The sequence below is a fragment of the Macrobrachium nipponense genome, chromosome 13, assembly GCF_015104395.2.
Source record: "Macrobrachium nipponense isolate FS-2020 chromosome 13, ASM1510439v2, whole genome shotgun sequence".
Classification (NCBI taxonomy): Eukaryota; Metazoa; Arthropoda; class Malacostraca; order Decapoda; family Palaemonidae; genus Macrobrachium; species Macrobrachium nipponense.
In genome coordinates, this window is record NC_087206.1 from 55,193,937 (window position 1) to 55,199,936 (window position 6,000).

Here is a 6,000-nt window from a genome sequence, read left to right on the forward strand (position 1 = left end):
TGGTTCTCTCTCAGCCCGTACATTGCCAGTGTTCTATCCTTCTTCCATTTCTACATAGGCTCAGACACCACTCCAGCATTTTGTGGAAGAGGAGGCAGGTTTTCCATGATGTTACAGAGGCTTTCAGTGAATTGCTTCAGATGCCAAAGAGCTGACTGAGGACTGTCTAACACTTCTAGAAAGATTTGTGGTTCCTAGGTACGACTGTACTAGTAAGTCATGAAAGTAAATGAGGCCAGAAAGCACCTCTTCACACAGTATTTGCGACCACTTAAAAGTATTCCCCATCTCCACCCAAAGGGCGACCTTGAAGTAACACTTCAAGCATGCAGCATTGCAGGCTCATATCTAGAATCAAGCATTGGTCCGAGAACCAAATCCAGAAACAATGGGGTGGAAGAAGAATGATACAGGATTGCAACCACTCTAAATCACAGCTGCAGAGGCATCAGAATGATTCTCTAAGCTGCTGCGTTTGAGATTAGGAGAGAATGTTCAGGACGCAGCAAGAGTAGAAGGACAACACTTAAATGCACAGTGTTGTGTGCTGGTGCAGGTGAATGCTACAGGCGTATTTTCTGATATACACTGAGGGTCATGTGGTGCATTCTAGTAGTAGGCACCCAAACAGACTGTAAAAGACTTATAATGGGGCGTGAGTGTGCGTTATTGTGTCTGTAGATACTTTTCATAATTGGTAATTCCTTGATTATAATATACTTTATTCTTTAGTTAAAATCAGACTATTTCTTCTGTAATAAATAATTCAGAGCTATTGGACCTATAAGCTGTAATTCTATATCGTGACATCGTAAGTGCAAGTGCATTAAAATGTGGAATTCTGTCATAAACTGTCTCCACCATATCAAAAATCAAGATGCTGCTTATTCTACGTAATTTCTATGAGTTCCAGTATATTCCTCAGCCCTAAAAACATGGGTTTAGACACCCAGACCATGAGTCTACTGCCAATGAAACTAGAATGAAATGAAATGGTACCTTTGGCGGCAGCCATTTTGAACACTTCGTTCCAAGGTCATCAGAGGTCAGATTTTAAATCATGATCCCTGGACATCAAATCATGATCCCTGGACCTTAATGATCATAATCTGAAAGTTATATACTTTTCCAAATCGTGCGCAATTCCTCATATAATTGGAGTTTAACCACCTAACTACAATGCACAATGTTTACATGTGTCTTCAAGATTTGAGTGTGTCAGAAAGAATTAGCAATAAGATACCTCAGAGAGTACACAAGACCATCACAAACGTCCATGCGTGACGGCAGTATATCAGAGCAACCAAAAGCTCAGTAACGCATTCGTATGCCATCATTGGTATAAAGTCAACAACACGTTAGTTATGGTGACATTCCTCCAAACATAAATATCCAAATACACGAACAACATACCACAAGGTTTGGGCATACTTAAGTGATTAGGCCTACATTATTGTGTTACAGCACAAAGCTTTCGTGCTTCACATAGTTGCATTGATAAACTCTCCCCGATTTCATTACAACACCTCAATACAAATGCTACGGGAGAAATGGCGGCCCATAAATGAAGAGAAAAGGAGAGGCCTATTTCAGGACACGTTATTAAAACGTGATGAGGCATTTATGCAATAGCATCGATTATGATGTCATTTGCTTATATACCGTGTTTAATAACTAAATTTAATTCTCGGGTTTCTTATATGAAAAATAAAGTTAGACCAACATATGTGAGCGCAAGTACGAAAATGACCTATTTTCACGGCTACTATCTTCCGTTTAGAAGGCACACTATTTGTACAATTGAAAGCCACCGGCATCCAAGCAGTCACAGGCATCCTGTGATGTGCTCCTAAGAGGGACTGCGATGCACCCCATCATTGCAGCTGACATGCTCTAGAATAAATAAGGAATTTGTCCAAATTCTTCATTGATTTACGTTTCTAAACGCAGTGTCATTGGCAACACAACGTCAAATGCAATTGACCAAAAAGAGAGAATCTTTTGCTATTCGTCCTCTATGATAACTGGTCAAAAATTGACGATCCCATTGCATAGGCCAATTTCTTAACTCTAAAATAATAAACTGTGATTCAATAGTTCCAAGAAAGCATTATAAGATTAACAACGATATCAACAACATTGATTATAAAGACAATGATAGCACATCCAGCTATGTACTGCATCTAGTGCCTTAACTGTATCTCTAAGCCCAAGTGCATTGGGTCGTTACCAGCAGTCACAGTTTTTGCGGGCTGGGACTACCGTTAGCTTGGCTAATTGTGTTTGTCTTTTGCATAAAATTACAGTAATTTCTCTGTTTGTCTGTCCATTTTGTTGAAATGATTACCGCTGCACCCTTTCTCCCTTGGCTGTTGTAAGGTTTCTTATACAACTAATTTGTATTTGACTATTTCGAACATTCTTACACAAATATACTTAGATTAGGAATGAAATGCTCCGTACTATACCTTCCTCTCTTCAACTGCTAGAAAATTAAACCTGGTACACTTTACAGTCATGACATCTTACTTTTATTTCCATAAAAGAAGCGAAACTTCCAAATAGTAATCACAAATTCACTTTACTGGATCACTTTAACGTAAAAAGCTCGAAAACACCTGCTGTTTCTTCTGCAGAAACAATAACAAATCTCGCAACAACAATGAAGAATATCACCAAGTAATGAACATTAGATGGAGTTGAAAAGGAACAGCATTTCCTGTGTTGTAGCTTTCTAAAACTTCCTTCCTCACTTCTTAGCACCAAAGCAACTCAAGGAAGTGTACAGTATTTTCTATCTATTTATTTATGAATAAAAGCACAGAAATCACAGCTCGTCACTGACACAAAAAACGAGCACGCACGAACGTGGCACGGCCTCGAATACCTGTCAAAGAAGCGCAGAAGAGGGCGCAGAGGGAAGCAGAGCCTTGGGTTGTTCCCTATGCTCTCCGCTAAGGCCCTGTTGCAACTGACAGCGATATCCGCGGCAGTATACAGCGGTGGAGGAGGAGGTTGGAGGAACCTGGGGTTCTGGTTAGTTTGGCGGGGCTAGGGGTTTGGTTGGTGAAAGACTTGGGGGGTTGGGGGAAGGGGAGACTCGTGAGGTTGAGGAGGTATCACGTCCATGGGGAAGTGTGGAGAGGGGTGGCTTCAGGATGTGGTCATAGAAAAGGAAGAGGTCAAGTTGAATCATGTGGATTTATCTCTCTCTTTTCAGTGCTAACTTCATCAGTTGAAAATAGTCTGACAACTAATTCAACGAAACAAAATTATTTTTCGAACTTTCAGGATACATGAAGGAAGTAGCCATGATGCTACATCGCCAGTAAAACCATTACACTAACGAGATTGGGGAAGCCCTTGTCACTTAAGAGAGAGAGAGAGAGAGAGAGAGAGAGAGAGAGAGAGAGAGAGAGAGAGCGAGCGTATGTTGTTGGTGGGCCGCATGTTCTATGCAGGATTCACTTGATACGGCGTTGTGACTTGAGAGAAAACCATATGAATTCCAATAATGAAACAGGAAGCAGGAGGCATCTATTGCTGCTTCGTGGTTTCCCAGGTAATTATCCGAAAACATGTCGATGACTCGCCGAAATTACTGTAAGTGATCTGCAATGCTCCGCGAACCTTCAACATGGCCTCTTGGTATTCACGGTAGTCCTTAGCCCTTCGACGATTGAGGTTTACAGTGATATACTGCATGGTGGAAAGGTTTCAGTCGTAAAAAATGCAAACCAACAACATTTAAACTTCCTGCCTACGTATCTACTTGATAACAAATTTCTTCCTATAATGTTGTTTGATATATAACTAATCTATTGTATTACGAATTAACTCGTCCGTATTTTGCCATCCACGAAATCTGTAAGTTTTAGGAACAAAAGACAGCCTAACCGGACTCGGTCTAAGTTGCCGAGTCTCGTACTAGACTGAAATCCTCCAAAAGTATCTCGTGCTGTTGTGTCACAGCACCATGATTAGAAGCTTTCGTCCATTTCGAGCTAAAATTAACTGAATACCACCGTAGCTATCAAGAAGAGAGAGAAGAAAGAATTCAAACAACAACAAATACTGGCACCATTTCACAAATATCTTAGCATATCTCTCTCTCTCTCTCTCTCTCTCTCTCTCTCTCTCTCTCTCTCTCTCTCTCTCTCTCTCTCTCATCTGAACCAACTATTGCATGCCGTATCTTCGCGCGTTTGTAGGTTAAAGTTTTGTAAATGACACATGCTGCTTCAGGGCCAGTTTTAAGTACGTGTGTTTTCCAGTGATATTCAGCCCTACGCCTTATGTCATTTTCTAACACGCGTGCATCTTAAGAAATACTAACGTTATAGAAAATGTGTTACTGGCCGATTTCTACAAGATTATTATAATTTCCATTAACATTCATTGATATCTCTGTCTTTCATTAGATTTCCACCTAAGAATGTTACGATCGCAAGATTTCGTGTAACTAGTATGGCAGTGTAAATAATAGGAAATCAGTGCAGCATTCGTTCTCCAATAATAAATTTATGCTTAACATTCAAAAGTCATGACGATGTGAAGTTGATAGGTATCTGCCAAACTCACGGATCAGTTCCAATGTGTGCTGACATTGGGTTAAATTAAAGCACTATAATTGTGGGAAAACTTAGACTGTTTATTAGTGATAACTTTCGATGGTTCCACTCGCTGAAATAGCGCTTGAAAATATTCATGCATAATACTGGCAGAATATGAGACTTGCTCTCCTCTTTAAGCGTCTGCAAGAACCGCGAACCTCATATCCCGGCAAATTTGTTCAAACTGATGGTAATCTTTTCCCATTGGTGGTAATTATGATCAAGACCATCGTTCATCTATCAACTTAATTTATGCTGAGACCCTACATTGTCATCCTCCTTATTCATCCTAGTTCGGGTGCACTACTCGATCTACGAAAGGTCGTTCTAATCTAAGGCTTTACTACTCAACAGTGTTGGACAGCGATGCTCGGTATGTAGTTGAGGAGCAGCAGAAATGTTTATCGCCTGAACGTGTTGGATCAGCTACTCTAATTCATTTCACATATTTATTTATTTAGCATTTGTTTATTTTCTTTTCTGGCTATAGATTCTGTTAAAACCTGCAGGAACCTTGATGACGCTTTTAGCTTAACCTATGAAAGTTTATTTACACCAAGAATAATAATGATAATAATAATTTCAGTTCTTAAAATTCGGCTTCCATAAGTGACCCATATATACGTATATATATATATATATATATATATATATATATATATATATATATATATATATATATATATATATATATATATTATATATATATATATATATATATTATATATATACATACATATATCGTATGTATATATCATAAATAGGCGTGGGTTCGAATTCTACTGCTGCCACCAATCTGTTACAAGGGTCCAATTGGCCCAGTTTTAAATAAAAGGAAAGAAATTACTAATTGGTAACGTAACCTACCTTGGAGTCCACTGGCAACTCTGCAGCTAAATCAAGTTCTTAAATCTCGGCTAAAAACCAAACTCAGAAATACAAAAATAGAGACTTTATTTCCCCAAAAGAACTAACATGAAAAGCAAGGAAAATGGATTCAAAATCCCAAAACTATAAAACACAATTACTCCTAAAATAGTCATCTTGATTTAAAAAATGTCATACACTATTCTCATTGTCAAAACCCCATCAGTATTTTCCCAAACAAAATTGTCAGTTAGGGAATCCATTTTCTGTGGCGACAAACTGAGAAATCTGTAAAAGAAACCATAATTATCAGAAATAAAACAAAAAAAATAATGGACACATATCCAATTAAAATACAACTGCACTTCAGCTCCCTCCAGAGCATCTGTGAAAGTTCAAAAGCTTTTCAAAGTTTTTCCACTTTTTACCTTCTTGATGAACCTTCTGTGCGCCTTCCTCAGGCTTTCCTCGCTGATAATCACTAAAAGAGTCTGCAGTCTAATGTCCTGATTTCTTCAAT

At 38.7% G+C, this 6,000-nt stretch overlaps 1 protein-coding gene across 1 annotated transcript in view; it reads right to left on the bottom strand.

The window, feature by feature from the left end:
- LOC135225791 (ras-like GTP-binding protein Rho1) overlaps positions 1–3,035 on the bottom strand; it is a 210,325-nt gene extending 207,290 nt beyond the window's left edge. The window contains 1 exon segment of the mRNA XM_064265271.1: positions 2,888–3,035. The gene's annotated coding sequence lies outside the window, so the exon portion shown is untranslated.
- Between the last annotated feature and the right edge of the window lie 2,965 nt (positions 3,036–6,000).